Source organism: Cupressus sempervirens, chromosome 8 (genome assembly GCF_028749045.1).
Source record: "Cupressus sempervirens isolate cs-2001-9-10 chromosome 8, ASM2874904v1, whole genome shotgun sequence".
NCBI lineage: Eukaryota > Viridiplantae > Streptophyta > Pinopsida > Cupressales > Cupressaceae > Cupressus > Cupressus sempervirens.
The window spans coordinates 547,185,991-547,212,844 of NC_143125.1; the positions used below are offsets into that span (position 1 = coordinate 547,185,991).

Sequence of the window (26,854 nt, forward strand, 5' to 3'; positions counted from 1 at the left end):
TACTAAATCAAACAAAAGGGTTATAATCACGAATTAACGTCATTCAACGCATTCAGAGGGCACTCAACTCGAATACTTGTCCTAATTATCAATTAGGACAAATGGCTAAAGGGTTTAGGATTTGGACTTGAGAATTTATCTCCCCTCTTACTATTGAGATAATGCGATAGGGTACGCTCATCCTAGCAATTCAGGGAAGTCGATGCCCGGTACCTGCAACCTGCATAAAATCCATGCATGTACAGACACAATATTCTAAGCTAAATAAGCAATGGTAGGAAGTGGTGCATCGTGTAGATCTCGACTAGCAGGTGACTACGACTCCCTTCCTTAACCACATCAAAAATGCCATGCATAAAAAAAATGAACACATGCACCATACACATGCAGTATGGGGTAAGTATCCATAAGAAAATGCATGTGATAATAAACCATCTAACTAATCATCATTAGTAATTGAAAACACTGAATAATCATCATACACACATGAAGTATAGAGTACCAAGTAATCTCGTCATATAATAAACTGAGTGTAAAACAACATCTAATAATCTCCAAGATAATAATAATACTAATCATCAAACATAAAACTGGCCTAAAAGAGTTTGGCAAAGATAACTGAAATGTGACTTAGGGGCAGGCACTACATAGGACATGAGAAGGAAGCTCCATTGAATTGCCCACACATTCGCCAATAGTTGAGCTCCTGCAATGCAAGTCTTGACAAATTCAACAGATTTACAGGAGACCAAATACAACCTGAACTAGTGTCATTGGCTATACATTACCTACATGCTAGCAAAAATGATCATTTTTAATCTCTACCATATGAAAAGGTTAGGCATCAAGCATTGAATATTTATTTAGTAACACCTATAAGAACAAGAAGATTTCCACAAATCATATGAAAATGCTTCAATTATGTTTTTGGATGCGATTGTGTAAGTATTTTTGCATCGACTTTTGAGATCACACTTTGTGATCCATCATCAAAATAAGAGTAAGCTCGAGCATCATGAAAAAAGTCTCACTTTCAACAATTACAAGCAAGTCAGGCATTGAATGGTGATTTAGTAACACCTCTCAACTACTACGTACATAAATCCATAAATGACTTGAACAGTCAAAAATAGTGAAAAATATTTGGAAAACATCAAATGGTTTTAGATTCTTGAATTGTCTTACTTATACTTTTCCAGCACCACTAATTATCAATACACAAATTGAGCTAAGTTCATTTCATATATGAAACACTACATAAATGTATTCCCCTATTTTGAAATGAATTATATTCATAACATATTTTTCCAAGTTTTATTTAGGATCATAATTAAAGTTTTAGTTTTTTCTTCTCTTTTCTTTTCGGGTAATGAGGAAAATAAAATAAAATAAAAAGGAGATTGTTGTTTGGTGTAAACTATTCTTTTTACCATTGTTTACTTAGGAAGTTTTTTTCTTAGATTGTTTTGTAATTGCAAAAGTTATATAGGAAATTTGAATTGTATTTGTGAAATATTAAATTATTAGCAAATTTAAATTAGAATGATCTATACACTAAGATAAATTTACTTGAAATAAGTCTTATAAAAAATAAATTTGTTAGTCTTAGATAATGGGTTGAAGACTCAAACCCAAGACCATCCAAATGTGAGGGTCACTAGTTACCATTGTGTTGTCAAATGTGTGTATTAATTAATAAATTGTCATTGCATTTTCTGATGGGAATATGGTGTCAATATGAATCAATTCCTATATAAGGATGGGTGAAAAATCTATTTGGTGATTAATCTCAGTTGGGAATTTGTGTTACTTTGCTAGTATGTATCTTGTCTTGGTTATGTGTCATTATTTATTTGCATACATATTTGTGTTATATATTTAAGTTGAATTGTAATGCATTCTCTTGATTCTTGATGATTCTAAGGCCAAAGTTTTCTTCTTTTGATCTACTACAATTGTGTAGTTTTCTTGATGTTTTGGGCAAAAGTTGGAGGAGTAATGTTGGGGCTCACCTTATTAATACCAAAGTTGGGGTTTTATCTTAATGGTTATTTCGTCTTGGTACTTGACCATTGGCATTTTCATATGGATGATGTGTCATGTTTTATTGAAGTATGTTGTTTGGGGCCTATTTGTGTAATTGAGGTTGCATGAAGGTCGTGTTTATTTTCCTTGACATCTTGTTATTAGAATGAGATTAATACTGACTTGATGATAATTATAGATCTCTTGATATTATATGTTATGTGGTGATCATGGTGTCCTAGTATTATGGTGTATTGGTATTATTGGATCCTAATTATGCATTTGATGGATCGTAGAGATCTCATGTGTCCAATTTTGTTGTAAAGGATCCAAAAGAGGACTTATACATGTGATATATTGTGTTTGGAATTATGTGCATGACTTGGAACCTCGAGAGGTCCTATGTGATTTCCATGAAGATGTTTAAATTTTTTAGATGTCCTCTTTATTATGTTGGCATTATGGGTTCTATTGATGATTTTAAGGTTATTTTCCCTACATTGTTCATTTGGCTTATTGGTTATGAGGATTTTATGATGTTGCATATGAGATTATTTGTTTTGTTTATTCTTTTGATTTTAATTTGGATCATAGGAGAGTGGCTCACAATGGGGATCAGGGCCTAAAGTGGTCATTCTACGGTAACCCATTTTGCAATGCATAAGAGGGTCTTACTAGGAGCACAATGTAAAGGGTGTCTCACAATGGGTGTCGGGGCCCAAATTGGTCAATCTAATGTAACACACTGCGTATTTTTTAATAATAGGGTAACTTAATAAAATTAACTAGGTTGGGAATTTACATTAATTAAATGATAATAGCTTCACTCATGCCTACTATTGATATGGAAGTACGACACATTAATGGGGTGAGGTGGCCATTTTCACATGGTGTCTGCCTAGGCACTAGGTATGGAGAGAATACAAGGTGGCTCTAGCATGGAAACATGTTATGACACCCTTCTACTTGTATCATATGCTTCCCTTGTGTTTGTTTTAGATTTGTCTTTGGTATAAGATGTTTCCTTGCAATTATTTTATGATATCTTTGTTTACCCATGTGAATTTATATGTTACTTCTTTAACTAGATGTTTCTTTTTAGATGCATTACTTGTGATTTTTTTGATGTGGGGCCTTGTGTTATATCCTATCTTGGGAGAGTGGGCCTCAAGGGCCCACATTCTTAAGTGAAAAATCTTTTATCCATCAAGTACTTTTTATGAGTTTGATTGAGAGCTCAAATGGACTTGCACCTTCTTCTCTACATTTATTGCTCATGTGACTAGATGATTTCTATGATTTATTGTATCTCATTATGTGGCTTCATGTTTATATATTGATGTACCATTATCTATATCATCATATAGATGCAGTGATGTAGTATTGCAGTTTCCTTGAGGATATCAATGTAAAATGAATATATGAGTGTATTTTAGTGATTACTTGTACTTTTTAACTATAACATGCATCTCTAATTAATTTGGATGTGAGGAAGAAGTGGATAAACATATTTATCTTTGATTTGATCATATGTCATTATGTTGTATTATTGAATTGATTCATGGTGGTCTTATTGTATTAGTATTATATTTTATGTGCTATTAGTAGTGACATTGAGGAACCTAAAAGGACCTTGTTAGTTGATTATTGTTTATCAATCATGTTTGTAATTAATATTTGTTTTTAATGATCCTTGTATAATGTAGTTGCAACCATAATGTTAAATTCATTCTATGTAAAAATAACGTGTTTGCCTTAATGCTAGATTTCTATGTTGTCTTCTTAGGTTCATTGATGGGACATTACACATTAATCAAGAATTTATTCCTAAACGCGTTGAGATACCTTGTCTTGATAGTTAAATGGTAAGGGTGGTCATGTGACTCAAGTTAAAACCTTCAAACCTTGTATAGTGTTTTTTCTCATGATGATAGGTTTGTGAATAAGTTGTTCAAGTTGGGACCTTTCTAGATAAATATTTTCAATGGTATTGATCCTTGCCTCCTTATTCTATGGATTCCTTTCAAAATCCCACCAATGCTTTCATTCAAAAAATTCAAAATAATATTGCTCGTCAAGTTTTTTGACTTATTTAATGCATTGCAAACAAGGAGTTAAAAGAAAAAGGTGATGACTTTATGAGTAGATTTAAATATTTGCATGTTTAGATTTCTTATAATGTGCTTGTTTTTTTTATATACAATGCATATTTATTTCTAATTTTCAAAATATATTAGAGATAATATTCTCCTTAGGGAGTTTACTTATTTTTCACAATTATGTGTAGTACTTCATCATTATCAAATACAAGTGGGTAAGTTTCAAATAAACACTCCAATGACCTTTGTTATTATTGATAAGAGTGATGTTTCACCTCATCCTAGTAAATTTCACAAGCTTAACATTACATTAATATCAACAAAACATCTAGTACAATAGATGATCAAGTGGTGGTAGAATCCAAAGGTTTGTCTCCTTGGTCTTCGATTTTTAGACCTAATTATACTTGAAGTCCATTATCTAAATAATTTTATAACGTGATGACAAAATTAATAAATTCTAACATTATTAAGCTTCCTCCTATCAAATAAACCTCATCCTAGATCCTTTGATTCCAAATCCCTTTTCCAATACCATCTCCAACTCAGTCATGAGACTAAAAAGTATTATTCTTTGAAGATTGATATTCAAAATCTCATTGATTCTAATCCTATATTAGTTGCTGATAATATTAATTATCGAAGCAAATATGTTTAAACTCCTAATCAAAATTTAGAAATTACACTAATCATTTACCATGTCATTCCACTAATATTATTACATAGCCTTCTTTTTCTACACATATTACTTATGATGATAAAGTTGAAGAGACCAACCATGTTGAGCATATCCAATCTGAACCTGAACCTAAACTTGAACCTCCAATTCTCATTACCTTTGGTTATGCTGAGATAATTAAAGACCTTGATGGTCCTCTTTATATCACTACTAGAGTTACTAATATTCCTTCTCATGGTATTCTTTTTTATCTTACTTCCATGATGAATGTCATAATTGAAGAGCATCCTTTTAGTGAATATTTACAAAAGGATTTCTATGATACATTTGATGCTTAGATTCAAAATCGTAATTGTTTTATTTATCATGATCATGGTTCTATCTCTTTTCCTATAGAACTTTGTTGTAAAGTTGTAATTCCCCACCGCAAAACCCAAGAGACTAAGCTATCTAACAACTAAAAGTACATGTAGTTTTGTTAATTTTTATTTTCTATTGATGATATACACCATTTCAAAAATATAAACACTTATTTATAAAACTTGAATGCAATATTACTAACCAACCCACGTCCTTATAGGTTCCTTAACATCACCACTAAAGCAACATAATCAAACATATTTGCATATGCAAATAAATACATTAAATTGTGATATTAAACATATTTGAATATGTAAAGAAATACATTGAATTGTGATATTTATTACTCTATGGTCATTTTAATGCTCATATCTTAGTTAAAATACATTAATCAACTATCTAAATTTGAAATATCAACTCAAGACACTACTTCAAAAACTAATCTTTAAATTCGTAACCTCTACTAGTCTATGCTTAATAATAGTTCTATTAGGCTTTTAGGTAGAGATAAAAGTTCATTAAGGTACACATTGTCTTATTACTCTACATTAATTTTAAATGTATTAAGTAAACATAAACCATCACTAATTAATATAATCTAGTTAGTGTATCCATCTATTGTTTCATGACTATCCATTGATTACAAGTCTAATTTCCACAAATTATCATTTGAATGGTCCATACTTTGAACAAGAAGTTAAAAGATAATGTTTTCTTTCCTCTTTATCAATCAATTAGATACATCACATCATAACTATTCCTAGGTTCATTTCCCTTTTATCCACCAACATAAGAGATACTTAAATAAATATCATTATTGAAACACCATCTTATAAAAATAGTACAATATATCAACTTTTCCTTTTCCTTTATCTTAGAGCTACTCTTTTCCTTTTTACATTGCTTTCAAACTGAATTACACCATAATATCATATACTTATGACTCCTTTTAGGAGATCATATTTACATGAATACATACATATTATTACATCTCAACATAAAATAATATACCTAAATATAAAGTCTTCAGAGACCTATCTAGAAGGGAACATGAAAATGATCAATATCCATGAGACCAAAAATAGTACCTCAATAAAATTAACCACCTAACCATGTGGAACCAAAGAGGCCCAGTTTGCTAAGCTAGGAGATAGAAATAAGGTCTAGACAAGATGTAACAACTAGATGTTCCTAAGGTGGAAGTACCCTTCCCAAAATTAAGCACAATAAGGTTATAAAAATAACAATAATGCAAAAATGACTACCAGAGGCAACAACATCAAGAGTGAGGTATTCTAGGGTAATGATTAGGTGAGTGTCATCACATACCCCTCAAATGTTGGGATCAAATTCTTGAACCATTATCACCCCGTCACACCCATGCCTTCTACATAATGCCATATGGTCCTAGTACCTCAACATGGCATATGTGACCTCTTATCCATCTTTATCATCATTAGTGTGTTAACCCAAACCCCACAATATCCATTTTATATATTTAATGTTTTCACTTGATTAAAAAACTCACCCAAAAAAGTTATCCTACTCAGAGCCCTAGTCTCCTACTTCATAGGATCCTCTAGCAATCATTGTTGGGTCCTAGCGCCTATGGCGAGCCATTCACCTAGGGTACCTAGTTTACCCCAAACTTAAGAAAACATAATTAAAAGTATAAGAAAACACATAATAATGACTAAAAATTCCATAATAACATCGTAACATCAGTTGATCAGGTTTAGGAAATCTCTTGTTATCGCTAATTCACTGGACAGTCCTAAACTTTAATCTAGCCTTCAAAACTAATGAGAAGGAACCAAAATACTCCATAGACAATATCAAAACCATATTAAATATATTTAAGGTCCAAATGAATGAAAAATAAGGTCCTAAAGGCCTCTTGTAATCTATAACCCTCTAACACTTAACAACTTTCAAAATTGTTAGGAATCAATGTAATTTTTTTTGGGTCTTTGTGCTCTCTATTTGTTGTCTTTGGTTCTTGTTTCTTGTGTTTTGTTTTTTTTGGGTTTTATGTTGGCCTACTGTCATTTTGGATGTTGGACTTTGTTTCTTACAACATATATGTTTGTAATGGACTTCTCTATTATAATATTTCTTTTGATGTAATGGGTTTTGAGTCCCTAAAACCTAGTTTTCCCATAGTAAAAAATAACTTTCAAAATTGATTTATTTCAAACAATGGTTAAATGACAAGAAAAAGAATCAACAAATAACAACCTGTATGTTTCACAAAATACATAACTAATCCAATCATTTAGGTGATAATCAAAAAAATGTATATGCATGATTTCCCTTAAATTTGTACGAAGATCCAGTGGTAGGGATGGAAGTTATGGCTTATGTTCTAAAATGGAAAACCCTTGTTAGGGTTCAAACCTGCCTTCACTAAAATAGTTGTAACTTTCAAAAAACATAACAAAAATCAATCAAGCCTATAGAAAATGAAATATAAGATGTAGGAAAATCGATGATATCAAATTTAGGTTTATACATGACTTTTACAATCTGTACCATTCAAATAAACTTGACTGAAAAATTAGAACTCAAAATATAGATTTAAGTAACAAAACATATATATTAGGGCATTAATTCAAACCTAAAGATAAAATATGAGAGATATCTAATTGATATCTCTAAAGTTTCCTTCTAGATATTAAACCAAAATGAACCCTAGACTCGATTTAGACCATTCATATATTAGATCTCCAAAAGTAGGTTGCTAAAAACCTTAGGAAAATACATGGCAATTTTAGAAAATAAAACTCAAAAGTTTTAAATAACTCTAATAATGGAAATTATAGATATCATAAATCATAAGAACATATAAATAGATCCATCTTTTATTAGATAAATAATTTAATCAAGAAATGCAATCCTCACCCCAAGTCCTATGAAAACTCAAGTGAAGAAGGAGGAAGGAGACAAAGTGAGGAAAGCAAATCCAACTTGAGATGCACCATTCAAACCGTCATCACTTTCATAAATCTTTGTGGAACAAGAACTAATTAAAAAGAAATAAACCCCTCTCTTAACCCTTGAAACTCTCATACGTGACTCTCTCCCCCAAAACAAGGAAACTTAAAAATCCATAAAGAATTATTCTCAAAAACCCTCCCTTGCAATTCATAAGTTTCTCTCCAAAAATATCCATGAAAATTAAAAATAAGATCTCCTCAAGGTTTCAACCCCTTCTTCCCCAAAATTAAAAAGAGAATTCCACGTAAATAAATTCCCAAAGGTAACCAACCCCCAACTAACTCTTAACTAAATGGCATAATTAAGTAAATTAATATAATTATAAACTCACAACTACATAGTACATATAAATATAACTATAATGAAATACATTTATAATTATTACTACACATATTTATAATATATGGTAAAGAAGACATAAATAATATGTAACTTATTCATATTATTAATAATTAATAATTAGTAGTAAGTAATTAATAATATCATACCTCGCATTAAAGTAATATTTAATTATTAACAATACTATACTTTACCTTACTCCCAAAATTTATACGATAAACAATTTCCATAATCATACAAATATAATCACATATAACTTGTATACATTCATATACATATATTATGTACACCCATGTGTGTGTGTCAAATTCTAAACAATATGATCTATATGATTATGAAGTAATAGATCACACCATTAATATTATTATGTATTAATACTTACTATAGTATATAACACTTAGATCTAGGATAACATCACATGTATTAAAGTAAATATAATCATCCGAAGAAGCCATATTTCTCAATTATAAAACATGTAGAGAAAACTAAAAGATCAAACAAGGTAAACCATAGTGAACAAGGTGAGTCAAGCCAAACTCCTGATTTAGCATTGCATCCTACAGTGTAACATAGTGAAGATCATGAAATGATCAAATAATTCAAACAACCAAAATAATCTAAGTGTAAGATCATCATGCCCAAGAAAGTCAAATAAAGTCAAATGATCCACCTAAATAGAAAACCTATACCAAAAAAATCACTTGTGGGGACCTTGGCACTACCTTTGTAACAACTTTAGAAGATTTTAAAGGCACACTCATACTTGTGTAGCCAGTTGGAGTCAATAGCTGGTACCTATAATCCTGTATCACCAAGATGAGAAAGAAACACACACACATGTACATAGGCAAATAGAGGAAGATAAGGAGGGGGAGTGTGGCATGATTTAGATCTCCCATAGAAGTGACCGTGACTACCTTCCCTGATCCTACATGCACATTAAATATGATTCATACTAAAACATGATTCATTTGTATTGTTAGCATGTCAATAATCATAACCATGTAAATACATGTAAGCATAATCAAAGATATAAATTTTTTTTTTGAATCATTACTCAGGAAGAAAAATCTCATATTAATGAAAGAGACAACTAGGATCATGTATACGTAGGCATAAAAGATAATGATAATGAGCATATTATTTTAAAGGAAAGATATAATTTGATAATGTTTTGTCATCTAAATCTAGTAAGGAGTAACATATAGTCCATAAATGATTAAATGTAATAATCCTATCTACTCTCAAGTATGATAAGTGGAATCATTAGGGTGAGTATCACAATTAGTCCTTTTTTGCTAGGAGACCAACTTGTTTATTTAGGAGTTCTTTTTCTCGAAAGAAAAGATCATCATCAATGCCTTTACTAAAAAATTCCTCATTTAATTCCATAATATCTATTTTTGTTTTGTTAAGTTCTTCAAAAATGTTGTTGAAAGAGTGTTTGTTCCATTCTTTGATTCTCAATTCAAGGTGTTTCAGTTTTGAAATAAAACAAAATATTTTGAATCCCTAGACAGAGGCCTCATTCCACCAAACTTCTAGGAGGGAGAGGAAGTCCTTGTCTTGGAACCACATATTTTCACACTTGAAAGGGTTCCTTCATGGTCTAACATCCTCTGAGATACCGAGCTTGATAGGGAAATGATCCAAGCTAGAGAGGGTCATGATCTTTGCTGAAAAATAATAATTAAAAGAAGCTAGATCCCCACTGAACAAAAAATTGTCTAGCCTTTCTGCTATCAGATCAAATCCAAATCTTTTGTTGTTCCAAGTGCATACCCAATTGGTTGTGTGAATGTCCATGAGGTTGCAAGATGAAATCTACTACTTGAAATCACAAGAAGCCTTGTTCAGGGTCTTGATACCTCCTACTTTTTCATCTAGGCTAGAGATGGCATTGAACTCACCCCCATAATGATGTTACAGTCTTGGTGGGCCAAGAGGAAGTTGGTTGATTCCTCCCACAGTTCCATCTTTCCAAATGATGTCACAGGACCATAGATGTTGAGCAAAATTAAAGATAGGGGGAAGAGAAGTTCTTTACCCACCCACTCATCTAACTTGAATGCCTTTCAATAGAAGAGAAGTGGACTAATTTAGGGTTCCATAAACAAGCTAGACCTCTAGAGGTAGAGAGGACAAGATGACCCCATACCTTCCAAATGTCCATTTTCTTGTCAAGTCTTGCAAGTTCTTCTGCTTGCAACTTAGTTTCTTGGACGAGAATAATGTTTGAAGCAAGACCTTTAAGGCACCACTTTAGCAAGCGTTGCTTGCAGGGGACGTTGCAACCCCTAATATTCTAGGATATAATCTTCACTGAGAAGATGGAAGATCCTTCCATTTCCCATTTAGAAAAAAGAAAGGCAAGTTTGACTTGATTCTGAGCCTTACCATCTTGTTTCCTTAAAACTGATTTATATTTCCTTCCTCTTTTGCTAGAAATTTTGCCACAATTGGAGACTTCTCCACTTGCATATTATTGACTAAGCCAAGGCATGGAAGGGGACCAAGAGCTTTTGAGTTCATGAGTTCTAACCCCAAATCCGATCTAGATGTCGATTCCAAATCAAGATGAGAAGGATTGGAAGAGGATTTAGGTTGAGCGGAATACAAAACTTTAGAGTAATCAACCATTTGATTAATGTTAAACATATTATAGACCGATTCCAATTCCATTGGAATATGATCATTGACATTCTGCTCTTGAGATGGAGGGTCCATTGGAGGTTGGGAAACATACATGCAAGATTCAATGTCCTTCCATCTAAGAAGTTCTTGTTGGAATTCTTTGTTGGTGTATGTGAATTCCCCCATTAAATCATTAAGTTGTAGTAATCTAGTTTGAAGCGAGTTTATAACGGCTCTAGCCTCCTCTTTGGTGGCAGAATTCAAGTTGTTAATACTTGGGAGAGGAGGAACAAGTGTCGGGAAAGTAGAGGGAAGGGGAAGATCTTGCTCCATATCCAGTAGGGACAAACCAAACGGGAGGGGTTGATGAAGGGACTCAGAGGGAGAGTCTACATCATTGCTATTAAGATCAATGAGAGGGGGTGGGGAGGAGGGGTACCTCTTTGTATTGAGATTGGTAATGACAACCAAATGAATAGTTGGGAATCCTCGATTTGGGGCAGGGGAGGGGGAAAACAACATGGGGAGCATTATGAGGGGATCCAAGGGCTGGGATTGGGTTGTGGTTGAAAACAAAGCCTCCTGTTTGGAGAAATTTGATCGTATGTACAAAGGTTGAGGAGGCAGCTTCTGGGGGGGTTAAATGCAAGACTTTACAAGATCTTTTGAGGAGAGGTAAATTCCTTCAAAAGTGAAACCCTGTTATCATTGAGGTCTCCAAAATAGGGTTTTGGAAAGATGCTAATTTTTGTGTTGTCGATAGTTATGGTCATCTTTGTCAGCTCAAAGCAAAGGGTTAATGAGAACGAGTACTTTATAGACTTCATGCTCAAAATTAGGGCTCTCAAAGCCTACGAAGGAGATGAGACAATCCTCGATGCTACAAATTGAATCCATGTTTAAAAGAGGTGAAGGAAGAATACCCAAATTGAACCGAAGGGCTTTTCTTTGCAGGTCTCGTGTGAGGATTGAAATTAATAGGGCAATCCATAAAAATAAAAGGATGACCTGCATAATTTCCCCCCCTCTTCTACTAAAAACTTCTTAAGAGATTTTGAGAAGCAATCTACACTATAGAAATCACAGTCAAGGTAGATAATACTTATTTGGTTTGAGAATGCCGAGCCACAACAGTTAATCATTGCTACCTTGTTCTTCTCGCTCCAATGCGCCAAGAGTTTAGATGAGCTTGACGAAACGTCCAAGGTCGAGCTAGATTCCCTTTCTGAGACTGTATTCATATGATTCAGGGCTTTAGGTTTAGGACGAGGTTGTGACTCGTTAGATCGTTCCAATATATTATCCGCTAACCAGGGTTTTCCAAGAGGGGCTGTGTTAGCTCCCGTCGGGAAGGAGGGGCCGAGGAAAATAAGGGGATGGCTCAAATACCCGCTTCTTGGCGTGGGAGAGATTGGTTTAGAGGAATAGGAGGGACGGTGGGGGATCTCCTGTGTCTCGTACAGCGGAAGCGTCTATCAATTCTTGTCATTGTAGGACTCTGTTTTATGTGAAAGTGAATAGTTCTGAAGGCAACTGATCTTGCATTTATGAGGAGGAGCCACTTTTGAGATTTGCCAATAACTTGGAACCAGGGATGTGGTGAGAAGGAAGATTCGCAGAGCAGAGGAAACAACACAATTTCCATCCTCAAAATATAGTGTTGCTCAGGTAGATGGGAGATGGAGAGGTGATGCTTCATAATACGAGAAAGAGAGCAATAAATTATAATATTAATATAATAATAAATAATAATAAAAGATTATATATATATATATATATATATATAAAATTGAATCATTAAAATTATGTTCTAAAAAATTATAATTTTAAAAGTAAAAAAAAATTAGTTTAAAAAATAATAATGATAAAATATAGTAAGGCTTAAAATAATATTTTATAATAGAATAATAAAAATGATATTTGAGACTTATAAATCAGCACATAGGACTTCAAATCGACCTTAATATAGAAAAATTATAATGTTAAAAAATTATCATATAATTTTTAAAAATGTAATATTTATATAAAAGAAACAAATAAAATAAATTAAGAACAATTCAAAAAAAATATCACAATAACTACAAACAACAATACATAGTCTTTAAATTTGAATAATTATACTTAAAATTGTAACCACTAAATTGACATAAAAGTTAAGAGAAATTTGAATAATTACACTTAAAATTGTAACCACTAAATTGGCATAAAAGCAACACACCTATTGTTAGTCCCTGCGTTTTAAAAGGTAAGGAACTATTGTTTTTTTTAGTCCCTATTTTTTAAAAGACAAGGAATTATTATTTTTTGACCCCATCTATTAGTGATCAATTATTCTATTTATGAAAACAAAAATCCCCTTTTCCAATTGGCTAATGACTATTTTGCTAGACTAACAAAAATACAAATATTTTCCAACAACTTTATCATGCATTAATAAATGCATTGATTACAACTTTATCTTTTCTCACAAGTTGATTAGAGTTTCAAAAAAAAATGTTTTTATCTTCCACCTCACAATACTTTGAACAAAAATAATGTCTAATCAAATATTAATTATCACAATTCATTTTTCTTACCAAGTTAAAAATATAAAGTTAAATATTTCTTATGTCTTATTATATATACATTTATTAGTTTTATATTGATGTTTATTTTTGCCAATTGTAAAATGTTATTTTTTTAAAGTTTACACTATGTTTTACTAGCTAATATTTTACAATCTTGCTCTAATTTTTTTTAATATCATTTTACAAATTGTTAAACTAATACTACCCCTCAAACTTACTAAATATATAAACAAATATTAGACATATTTTTCACAAACTAAGATAAATAAAATAATTCTTATACAAATAAAAGTAATTCTTCAAACTTCTTATAAAGAATTTACGAGGCAAACTAAAATATTTTTAATACAAATATATCAACTTAAATTTGATATATCTTTAGAGGTATTTTAGGTATTTGTAATTCTTGATTTTAATTAATAAATCATTAAAGTCGTAATTTTATACAATTAATATCTCACATAATTATATGTGTATTTTAACTCATGTCAACATGCAAACACCACTGCCTACTTAGATTGTGGATTTTTTTTTGCCTTGCGACTTCTTAAGTCTACAAAACCTTTCAAATACTTACATTATATCTTAAGGTAGAGATTCAAGTTTGCTTAGAGCTCTTGTTATTATTATTTTTATTTTAATAATTAAAATTGAATCTGAATGAAATGAAAAGAAGTTAATTTCTACAAAGAAAAGAAAAGTAGATCATCTTCCTTCCATCTTTTATACGCCGCCCATTGTTCGTCCTCGGAGACAATTTCTGACGGTTTTTGAGGTAAGTCCTTTCCATTTTATCTCTGTTGTTTTATTTGAGATCTCGCGAGGAAAGGGTCTGAATGTTTTCGTCCTTTAACCGCACCCTAGATGGTCAGAATCTTTTCCATCCTTCGGGATGATTTTGTGTGTGTCTTAAATTGCAGAGATTCCCACCTTCTTCTTCTCTTAAAAATCACAAACATTCTAACACGCTGAATGGAGATCCTATGTAGTCTTGAAAGATTTGGAACAATTCGCAGTCGTATGCGGACCGATTGTGAGCGTCACTTTCCTCCCGCGAGGATTCATCACACACAAAAATAGAAACCATGACATCGAATAAATTGATGGTGAAATTGTTCGTTCCCTTAACATTTGTAGATGCATATCACTCAAACCCTACCTAGTAATAAAATAACAAGCAACCACAAAGTTCTACCAAAAATGCGTAAATAAATCAAATTCTGGAGATTGATTAGGAATTTTGCCTTTTGTTCCCCAGATCATTTAGTTGGGTTATTTAGTACAACTTGTCTTTTTTCTAAAGAAATGTAAAACTTGAAATTAGCAGCATTAATTGAGCTTGGTTTTTCAAGTTTTTGATCTAAAATTAATGGATACAAATATTGTCATACGCTAATTATTAAGAAAATATTGAAAATTTCGAATTGAAGATTTGAAATTTAGTTCTGCTTACCTTAAATTTGTCTCTGCTTCACTTATGTTTGTTCCAAGGATTTATATGAGTGTTCAGGGTCGCGTTGGTTCAGTTGGTATTTTTCATGAACTCTGTGTTTTAGTAGGCTTCAAATATTTTTACTCTACCATAATTGTTAGAATGTTTTTGTCATTGAAACGCCCATCTGCCCATCTGCTTCATTAATATCGCTTCTCATTCTTACAAGGTGGCTTGTTTTGCGTTGATGTTAAGGCCTCCAGATGTAGAATTGAACCTTGTCTTCAGTGAAGGTTTTCTGAGTCCAAATTCAGTGACTCTGGCCTGAAACACTTCAAAATTCCGTCAAACGATGTCTTCAATTTGATGGTTTCTTTGCTGTGTTGGACTATACCACCATCAAGGTTCTCCATGAAAAAAGGTTGAACTCGGTCTCATGTTTGGCTTGTTTCAGTGATGCTGAAGTTGTAGATGTAATGTACCAAATCTGGCAAGTATGAAGTTTGCTCTTATTACGGCTATGGCTCCCTACAACACTTCCTCTTTGTACCCGTATGACACTCAAGCTTCTCACTCTGTATGTCACTCTATCCTCACTTCCATATGGTAAGGTCATCACACCTATACAGCCAGGTGCACTCGTACAGAACCTTGAATCAGTTTGTCCAACTCGGAATGGATATTTTTGTTTGTTACTCTATATTGCAGTTTGCAGCCAGTCTCGGATAGTGTGTGTAATGTTACATCTTCAGATCAAAATCTTAGACAGAATTATTGGCTCAAGAAATCACTTCCAAATGATGGCATTCAAAAACATGATATATTTCAAGGACCTAACAATTTTTTCGTTGAAAGAGACTTCACAAAATTGTGCAAATGAGCAGACTAGGGTGGCTGCTAACTACTCAAACTGTGATTGTAGACTAGGGACGGTTTTGACCTCCGAAATTGCAAACAAGGAATCCACTTCCCAATTCCAATTTGGAATTGCAAATACAAAGAGATGAAATAACTGGTCAATGATCAACACAATGTCTAGCTACCCCCTTATAAAGACCTCCAAGAGGAGTCTAGAACATTACAATAGACTAGGCCGGTATTGCTCTATTATTTTATTATTTTGGCCCTTTATATTTTATAATTAAATCAATTAATTAAAGAAGTCCTTATTTAAATTTAGGACATCTTAACTAAATAACTTAATCAAATTGGGTCATTACAGTCCTCTTGACCCACAAATTGTTTGCCCTGAAGCAATTCTAAACTATACGCTGACAAGCTCCAGGATCCCAAATGAAGCATGGACTCTGATAGTTAAATCCGCTGAAACTTGATGCCCTATCATGAATGCGAGCATCACCTCCTTAAACACTCTTTATCCAATGCCACGGAAATCTCCCATAAGCTTCTGCTGCTCCACATTGATATACGTGATGCCATGCATGGAGCTGTTGAGCAACTCGTTATATTCCCACTATCCAATACTAGGTGCCATGTTTCAATCCAATTTTGAAACTTCCCTCCCCAATAGGCTAGCAAGATCACTAGCTTTGATACCAACCATTATGTCCCCAATTTGGATGTAACTAATTAAGTTGATTATTTAAGTGGTCCTAAATTTAAAAAGGACTTATCTATTTAATTAATATAATTATAAAATGCAATCGGTCAAAATAGTAAAATGATAATAAAGTAATGAAGTAATGTTGGCTTGGCTTGGCTTGGCTAGACTTTCTTGGAGGTCTTTATATGGGTGTAGCTGGGCATTGTTTTGATCATTGACCAGTTATTTTGCCTCTTTGTATTTGCAATTCTAGTTGGAATTGGGAAGTGGATTCCTCGCTTGCAGTTTCAAAGGTGGAAAACCCTCCTAGCTTGTCATTGCAATTTCGGTGCTTAGCAGCCAACCTAGTCTACTCATTTGCACAATTTTGTGAAGTCTGTTTCAGAGACAAAATTGTAAGGTTATTGAAATATATTTTGTTCTTGATTGCCATCATCTGAAATTGATTTTCTGAGCCAATTATTCAGCCCATGGGTTTGATCTGAAGATTTAATACTACATGAGCCTATGTTGTCTAAATTATGTGCCGTAAGTTCGTAACATATCAACATCTATGAATGATATGATTGGGATTTGCAGATTGCTTGAATCCTAGGCAATATTGATCCATAGAAGGAGGTAGTAATTTCGAGTGATAGTCTGAGATTGGCGTCTACCATATCAGCAAATTGCAAGAAGACCGCACACTACATTCTTAAACAAATTCAACTACATATTGGAAATATATATATAATATATATAAACTTGCCAATTCTGATCAGTCAACTTCTACACGAGATTGCACAGACTTTTTCATCACAGAGTCTTTGTTAACAAATATTGTGAGACATAGAGAGTATCCACCATGTGGGACCTGCATGCGACTTGTGATATAGACAGAAGCATCCATTCAGAGTTGGACAAATTGATTCATGGCTCCAGAAAGGTGCACCTTGTCATATGGGTGGAGGACCTTGCCATGCAGAGAAAAGACTAAGTGACATTTGTAGAACCAGAATCAGTATGCAAAGAACATTAACAAATAAAGTAAATATTCACAAACCAAAAACTAAATTCACATATATGCTTAGACAAAGAAAGCAAACAAGAAGTGCAAACCTCACAAGAGAAAACAATCCATGCTTTCTTGATTCTGTAGATGTGTCCTTTTGCTGTGGATGTATGCTCAAGATGCTCAAAAGTTGCTTCAATGGAGATGGGTAATGGCAAATTGGTAGCTTTATGAGCTCTCAATTTGGCATTATAAGGGTAATATTGATGGCTTTGGTTCTCAAAATAGCATGGTAACTTTAGCTCAAAGATTGTTGATGAAATGGCTTGGGATGGGATTCAATTTATAGGCTAAGGGGTAGAGGGATGGAGGGCTTAGATGCAAGGATGGATGAAGGCTTAAGGAGGGCTAGGATGCACTCAAAGGAGAGCACATGGATTGTGCTTGTTTAGCACCAATGGGAAGGTGACACTTGTCACAAGGAGGATGAGTGTGAGAGGGTAGGGTAAAGGGTTGGTTAAAGTCATGATGAGTGGGGTTGAGTATGTAAGAGGGATGTAAGAGGAATGAGTGTGGAAGAGGGAAGAGTGTGGAAGATGGGTGTAAGAGTCATGAGTGGGCTTGTAAGAGTCTTTATGTTTTGTAAGAGCACTCATGACTTAGTGGTTGGGTTTTTTTGAGGGGAGACTTTGGTTTGGATTAGGAAAGTCTTAAACTTGTTTAAGGAATGTGACAACATTAGGGGGTGGATTAGGCTTGGGTTTAGGATTAGATTAGGGATGTTAGAGATGTGCAAGTGGATGGCATTAATGAGGGTGGGTGAGTTAGTGGCTAAGCTTGATTAGTATGGGTGGATGGGGTGGATTAGGCTAAATGGAGGATTAGAGATAGGTTAGGGGTTTTTGAATTTGAGGATTTCATTTATCAAATAGATTTATTTAATAAATGGGGATTTTTGGAATTAGATAGAAGAATAGGATTTAATTGATAAATAATAGATTATTTGATTTATCAATTAGGACTATAGATGATTAATTAAATTAATCAACTAGGGGATGACAAAGGATTAATTAAATAGAAATTTAATTAATAATGTCTTTAGAAATAACTAAATAGGATTACCAAAGCGGTGTAATCAAATTTAGGTGTCTACATTTTGCCCCTCTTTGACATAGTGTTGAGACAACACTATTTCAAAGAAGTTCGAATGAAGACGACACGAAGAAGATGTTTTAGCAACAAGGTTGCCCTAGTCTCGGATAAGAAGAGGAGAGACTAGACTTAGATGATGCCCCCTCAAGAAGGCGGCGGGGAGAGAAATGAGGCTCGATGACTTCTTGAAAAGTACAAGAAATTGAGACGAGCTGAGACGCAGGTTGGCGAAGAGAAGGGGCTGAATTAGCTCAAACTCTCACTACGGGAGAATGATAAAGGGAAATCAGAGGCACAATAGTAAAGCAAGCTTAAGACTTTCCAGGATTGGGGGGGGGGGGATGGAGGAGCGGAGCGCTATAAAAGGAATCCATTGAAGCTTTTTGAGCGGGGGGATACTTCAAAGAGAAGTACCACCATGTAGTTGAGCACTAGATTTGCTATAGGACTGTTGGTTAATTGCCAAGGTTACCAAGAACATCAAGGCCTTTTCACCAACCGTCCAGAGGACTGACGAACTGACTCAAAACAAACACACAAGGATTGCCCCAGTATCACACATGAATCCCAGAGGAAGCAGCGTGGAAACGACACTAGGTAACCCACAAGCAGAAAAAGAAAACAAGCAAAAGACCTGATCAAGACCTTACGCTCTAATTGCCCCATTCGCAGCATACCATGATATGGAAGATCATGGCAACCTTGGGGAGGGAACAAGGAGATTGCTTGGAAAAGATATTTCAAGACCCAAAAGGGAAGATCCCAAATCAAAAGAAAGTGAAAATCCAAAAGAGAACTGTTTGCCAACGAGATGGGTAGGACGAGGTACTAACGGACCAAGATCAGACATGAGGAAAGCTATATCCTGCAAAAATCTATCAGAGAGCACCTAAGCTGATGGATCTGGATGAGTGATGCGTCTGGCAAGCTGAACTAAGAAGGATAACACTTTGGTGATAGGAGATCTAGCTAAAGGATGCATTGGAATATCTAACCAAGGTGTGCGATGTGTGCAAGATGTTGACCAAGGATGAACTAACATGAAAGCCGGATAGATACAATGATACTAAGCTAAAGAGGATGTATAAGCTGACAGACCAAGATATGTTACAAATGTACAAGTTTGTTCATGTTTTGGTTTTTTGTGAGATGGAAATGTTTGTGAAGGATGGGGTGTCTATAATAGTTGATAGGTGGATAGGTAGATGGTTTGTGAAAAGCTTAAGGAAAATGGGATTCTGTGTGTGCATGTGATAGGATACGGGCTAGGGTACAAGATCATTTACAAGATGGAATATGGTACAAGCTTTGGACAAGATTCGAATATATACAAGGTATGGTACAAGATTTACAAGGTATAATACAAGCTTTGGTACAAGATTTACAAGCTGTACAGGAGGTATTGACAAGCTCCATCAGATTTTGGATATTTGATTGGAACACCAAGGGAACAAGCAGGTGTTTTATGGGATGGTGGGTGGATGGATGAGGGATAGGATAGTGATAGATAATGGATTAGTCTTTAGCACACAAGGCGCCTGAATTACCAGGTTTTCACCAAGGTACCTATCCAAGGCGCTTGAATTGCCAAGTTTTCACCATTGGATGCTTATTTCTCTTTACTATTTTTTTTTGTATTTTTCAAAAGCTGGGTATACCAAGGATCTTCAAGCATAGAACTTCTTGAGATGAATGATGTTAGTGGGATCATTCAAGAGTTCTCCTTCTGGTGTAGATAATTGATAGGCTCCGGAGCCAAAGGAGGCAGTAACCACATAGGGACCAAGCCATGTAGGTTCAAACTTGCCTTTCTTTTCTCGATCTGCTTGGACTTTCATATTTTCTTTGAGGACCATGTCACTTGGCTGAAAGTGTCGTGGGAGCACCTTCTTGTTGAAATTCCTTTTGAGACGAGTTTGATAGACTGTGAGATGGTCATAGGCTTGTTGTCTCTTCTCGTCTAAGAGATCTAGTTGGGTGAGTCGAGCTACCCTGTATTCTTCATCTGAGATTTGCCCTCGCAAAGATATGCGTAGTGAGGGAAGTTCAACTTTTATAGGTAATACCGCTTCGGCACCATAGACTAGGGAGTATGGAGTTGTGCCTGTGGATGTACAGAAGGAAGTTCGATAGGCCCATAGAGCCGGATTTATTTGAAGGTGCCAATCACGGCCGGAATCATTGACAACTTTCTTTAGGATTTTGAGGAGGGTTTTATTAGTTGCCTCTGCCTGGCCGTTACCTTGTGGGAAATATGGGCTAGAAAAGCGGTGATGGATGCGGAGGGAAGTGCATAATTCTTCCATGTTGAGATTTTCAAAGTTACCTCCGTGGTCAGTGAAGATGGTGGATGGGATGCCGAAGCGGCAAACAATGTGGTACAAGATGAACTTGGAGACTTGAACTCCTGTAGCTGAGACTAGGGGGACTGCTTCCACCCACTTAGTGAAATAGTCTGTAGCTGTTATTATCCATTTATGTCCATCAGATGAGAGAGGGGTGATAGTTCCAACTAGATCAAGGCCCCAACAAGCGAAAGGCCAAGGTGGTGCAATAGGCTGTAGATCTTGTGCTGGAGCGTGCACAAGATTTGCATGCTGCTGACATGGGAGACACTTTTTGACAAAGTCACAAGAGTCTTCTTCAATGGTAGGCCAATAGTAGCCTGCTCTAAGGATTTGTCGTGCTAGGACAATACCACTTGTGTGGGCACCGCAAAGTCCGGAATGTACTTCTTTTAATGCCATCGCGGCCTCATTTTCATCTAAACATCGAGAGAGAGTATCGTGATAACCTCGACGATATAGGGTATTGGCTATGATAACATAGCGGGATGATTTTCGGATGAGGTTCTGGCGTTGGGTACGTGTGAGGTGAGGGGATATGATACCATCGTTAAGGTAAGCGTGAATTTCATGATACCAAGGGGATTGGGGACCAACCAAGATACAAACACGGTTTGAATCCTCATTCGCATAGGCAGGTGTGAGGAGCTGCTCAACTAAAAACTCATACTGCGTAGCTTCTTAAGGGATTTCCAAGAGCAAGCCGATAGTGGCCATGGCATCTGCTGCCTTGTTCTGCATTCGAGGCACTTGTGTAAACTGAAGCTTTGTAAAATGCTGGGTCAGCTGATCAACTAGCTCTTTGTAGGGTAATAGCTTTTCATCTTTGGTTTGATATTCATTTAAGACTTGTTTGATAATGAGTTGGGAATCACCAAAGACTTGTAACTCAGTGATATTCCATTCTGCAGCTATCTTTAATCCTGCTACAAGAGCTTCATATTCTGCTATATTGTTGGTGCTAGGGAATTGTAGCTTGAAGGCTTTTGGAATGTAATCTCCTTGAGGTGTAACTAATAATATTCCTGCCCCTGATCCATGAGAGGTGTATGAGCCATCAAAATAAAGCTTCCATGGGGGCTGTTCTTCAATTAGGCAGATATGCTCATCTGGAAATTCTGTGAGCAAAGGATATGCATCTACTAGAGGTGCATCAGCTAGGTGATCTGCTATAGCTTGCCCTTTGATTGCCTTTCTGTCCATATACTGGATGTCAAACTCACTTAGTAGCATAACCCATTTGGCCAAACGGCCTGTAAGTGCTGTTCTGGAGAGCATATACTTGAGAGGGTCAATCTTGGAGACTAGTTGGATGGTATGACTTAGCATGTAGTGGCGAAGCTTTTGAGTTGAGAAAACAACTGCCAAACAAGCTTTTTCCATAGGAGTGTAATTGAGTTCATAACCAACTAGGGTTCTACTGATATAGTAGATGGCTCTCTCTCTGCTATAATCATCATGTTGTGCTAGAAGTGCCCCTAGAGCAGTAGGTGTTGCTGATATATACAAGATCAAGGGACGACCAGGAACTGGTGGAACCAAGATAGGGGGATTGGTGAGATACTGCTTGAGCTGATCAAAGCTGCGCTGACATAAAAGATCCCACTTGAAGTTCTCATTCTTCCTTAGCAAGTGTGAAAATGGTGTACACTTATCTGCAAGTTGGGAGATGAAGCGCCGGATAGATTGAAGTTTTCCCTGAAGAGAGCGAAGCTGTCGCAGTGTCTGGGGAGGAGGCATGTCTAAGATAGCCTTGACCTTTTTGGGGTCGATCTCTATACCTCGTTTAGAAACTATGAAGCCTAGAAGCTTGCCAGATGTGACCTCAAAGACACACTTCTTGGGATTTAGCATGAGATGATATTGGGCCAACCTATCAAAGACTTTCTCCAGGTCAGCAAGATGATCCATGAAGGTGTGAGATTTGACTAGGATATCGTCCACATAATCCTCCAAAATGCTATGGATAAGATCATGGAAAATGGCTGTCATAGCTCTTTGATAGGTAGCCCCAGCATTCTTTAGGCCAAAAGGCATCATGGTGTAGCAAAAGGTTCCCCAAGGGGTAGTGAATGTTGTCTTATGCTGGTCCTCTTCTGCAATCTTGATCTGATTATACCCAGAAAATCCATCCATAAGGGACAAAATTTCATGTCCAGCTGTAAGATCTACAATCATATCTATGTTGGGCAAGGGAAAATCATCCTTTGGACAAGCTTTGTTAAGATCTCTAAAATCAGTGCAGATTCTAATGTCATCGGAAGGCTTAGTGACAGGGACCATGTTGGAGATCCATTCTGAGTAGTCGATAGGTTGGATAACCTTAGCAGCTAACATTCTCTCTAGTTCAGCTTTGACTAGTAATGCCACCTTGGGGTGCATTTTTCTAAGCTTTTGTCTGACGGGCTTGATCTTTGGATCGACTGCAAGATGATGAACTACAAGCTTTGGATCAAGTCCTGGCATGTCCTGATATGACCATGCAAATCGGCCAATGTTCTCTCGTAAAACCTCAAAGAGGAGGTCAGCTTGGTCTTGTGATAGGGATGCAGCAATGTGAACAATTCTAGGGATCTCTGAAGAACCAATGTTGACTTCTCTAGTATCCTCTATTAGAATAGAAGACACCTCTGGTCGATTATCTTGAGGAGGCAATACTAAATCCTCATGTTCTACTTGTGGCTCTGGATTTTCTTGCTGAAGGGTTCTCTTCACTGCCTTAGCTAGTCCCAGATTTACCTTAGTTCCAGTTTTGGGTGTATCGAAACTAGGTTGGGGATTTTCTCCAAAATACCCCTTGGGATCTAGCTTGTAGATGTAGGCAGAATCTGGCTTTGTCTTCTTATGAGGAGTTTCGGCTCCCATGAATCTTAGAAGCGCTTCCTCTGATGCAAACTCATCAATATGTATGACACTTGGTTGGTCCCAATCTATGAGTTGTGGATGAGCAAGTGCTAGGTCAATGAGATGGATGGATAGTTCTCGGAGAATAGAGTCTCCTAGGAAGATTTGGTCTGGGATATCGTCGTAGGCTCTCTTTTCAACTTCCTCAGGAATGTCTTCGATTTCGACAAGGTCGCGGTGGATGTTCGAAAAAGCGTGACCGTTCTCGTTGGTGCCCCTAGTTGTGGGTATGCCAAAGCCAAGACCTAACTTTATTTCCCAATCATGTGCTTCGATGGGACATTGCATGCCCCTTTCTTCTGGTCCTAGTCCACCTCCTTGATAGTTCCATTTTTCAGTGACAAGCTTATGTTGTTTGGGATACTTCTGGCTGAAGTGATCAAGGCGTGCTTGATTTCTTGGAGGTGCATCTTTATGTAGCCAATTGTTGATATCTGGAGTGAGCTCCTCATGAAGAGGGGTTTTTGAGGACACAAAGGTGGTTGGGCCAAACTGTTTGTATCGAGGAGGTGGAATCTCCTTAGCTTTGTGATATGTTGGCCGTCCATGGGTATGTGGATCAAGTGGGATTGCTTCGACAGCAAATGCATCTGATAGACTATATTCTCCACATCCTTTGTTGTTGATCTTTACAGTAGATAGGGTGGAGGCAAGGATGGTTTCTGCATCATTACAAGTGTGGGATGAGCTGGCGATGGCTGTGCCGATGTCTATTCCAGGGCAATGGTTTGTATATGAAGCTTCAACCGCATTGCAGTAAGCAAAGGGTTCTGGATCGGCATGGATGGTTACCTCAGTGCCTTGATGCGGAAATTTGATGCACTGATGGTAGGTGGATGGAACGGCCTTCATAGCATGAATCCATGGGCGACCGAGGAGGATGTTAAATGGTAGGTTTAGATCAACAACATGGCAAACTGTCTCTTGAATGACTGGCCCAACCTTGATTGGTAGCAAAATAGTCCCTTCTGTGGTCCTTTCCAAGTTGTCATAAGCTTTGATGGTGATAACCTCATTGATCATATCTGCCTCAGTATATCCAGCTTGTTTTATGAATTTTAGGGTGCAAATGTTCAAGGCTGATCCATTATCTATCATTACTCTTTTCACGGCAAAATTGGATACCATGATGGCTATGCGAAGCGGAAGGGTGTGATCTGGCTCAACCGCGGGTATGTCGGTGGGTTTGAAAGATAGGGCACATGAGGATGAAAGGTGTCCAACAAGATTACGAAAATCAGTAGCATTGATATCAGAAGGGACACGGGATTCTATGAGAGCACTGTCAAGGATGTCTTTGTACATAGGACTAGTGCGGAGAAGGTCTAAAATGGATATTTGGGCTGGCATGTTCCCAAGGTGTTCCAAGATATTGTATCGGCTTTTTGATGGAGCTGATGGTGTTGATGAAACTGGTGGGCCTGCGATGTTAAATCGCGCTCTTCGAGTGGTGACCGCACACTCATTGTCTGGTCCTCGGATATTGATAACATTGACAGAAGGCTCTTTCTCAGATATACAACCTATAAGGCTACCATAGTCTATATAGGATGAAGTGTGGTCATTGTTCTTCCCATGCTGTTGGTTTGGCTGGCGGTTGTTGGTGTTGTTTTGGATAGGTGCTTTTCCAGGATTTTGGTTGTTCTGTGGAGGAAAAGCATTTTGATAAATCTGTAAGCCTGCATTGGGAGAGGTTTGGGCACCAACAGTGATTTCCTTCTGATCAATGAGGTCTTGCACATAGTCTTTCAGTTTCATGCATCTGAGGGTGGTGTGACCGTTTACCCTATGGAACTTGCAATACTCATTGTCCTTGTACCATGCAGCTTTGGATTGGCTTGGATCAATTTGCTGGGTAGGAGGAAATTTGATGAGGTTTTCCTTAGCCAATTTCTCAAAAATAACATCCAATGGCTCACTAAGGGGTGTATAGTTTCTAGGTGCAGGTTGGAATCTGGGCTTTTGCCCTGCAGCTACATTGATGGCATTAGCTTGATTGTTAGACCCTTGAAAGTTGGGTCTTGTATTGTGGTTTTGATAGCTTTGGTTATTTCGTTGTTGGTAATTGGTAGCTTGTTGGTTGTTTGTTTGATATGGTGGGTTAGACTGGTTTTGAGAAGGACCAACGATATTCACATGTCTGGTGTCAGTAACCCCATCTGTTGCAACATGCTTGTTTTTGTTCCAATACCTAGACTTGTTATTGGAATGTGATTGATTTTGGTTGGTCTCTTTGTAAATCTTTACCACACCATCTTTGATGAGTCCTTGCTCAAGGATCATTCCTTTCTCTTTGATATCCTTATAGGTCTGCAAACAGTTCATGGTCATGTGGTGAGCCAAGCTGGGATGTGCATTATCAATAAACATTTTTACCACATGGCGTTCTGGCAAGGTGCAGGATATGCGGGTGGTAAGGGTTTGCCATCTTTGCAGGTATTCGGCAAGGCTTTCTCCACCTTTTTGCTTGGTGTGGACAAGATCAACTATTGATAGCTCTGTTTCAACAAGATGGGCATATTGGGCTACAAATGCCTCAGATAACTCGGCAAAGTTTTTAATTGTGCCATAGGGGATTCTATAAAACCATTCAAGAGCTGGTCCAGCCAAGCTTTTGGGAAAAAGGCGCAAGAGGAAGACATCATTGTATGCTACGTCCTGGCAATGCATGTAAAATTCTTTGATATGTGTGACAGGGTCTCCTTTTCCTCTGAATTTGTCAAATTTAGGTACCTCAAAGTGTTTGGGAAATGGTGTCATGGTAAT

The 26,854-nt window shown here is 36.2% G+C and overlaps 1 protein-coding gene and 1 long non-coding RNA gene across 5 annotated transcripts in view; one reads left to right on the top strand and one right to left on the bottom strand.

Moving 5' to 3' along the window:
* Window positions 1-494: 494 nt before the first annotated feature.
* On the bottom strand, window positions 495-12,784 carry LOC149543618 (uncharacterized). Its single transcript, XR_016355246.1, has 2 exons — window positions 12,282-12,784; window positions 495-706 (listed from the first exon to the last, which is right to left on the bottom strand). It is a non-coding gene; the product is annotated as an uncharacterized LOC149543618 (long non-coding RNA).
* Window positions 12,785-14,312: 1,528 nt separating this feature from the next.
* LOC149543619 (uncharacterized) overlaps window positions 14,313-26,854 on the top strand; it is a 56,109-nt gene continuing 43,567 nt past the window's right edge. Inside the window, exon 1 of one of the 4 annotated variants that reach the window (XM_089798410.1) lies at window positions 14,313-14,475. The gene's annotated coding sequence lies outside the window, so the exon portion shown is untranslated. Of the gene's footprint in view, window positions 14,476-14,536; window positions 14,807-26,854 lie in introns of those variants that run through there. The other 3 variants (XM_089798411.1, XM_089798413.1, XM_089798412.1) reach the window with 3 other exon arrangements.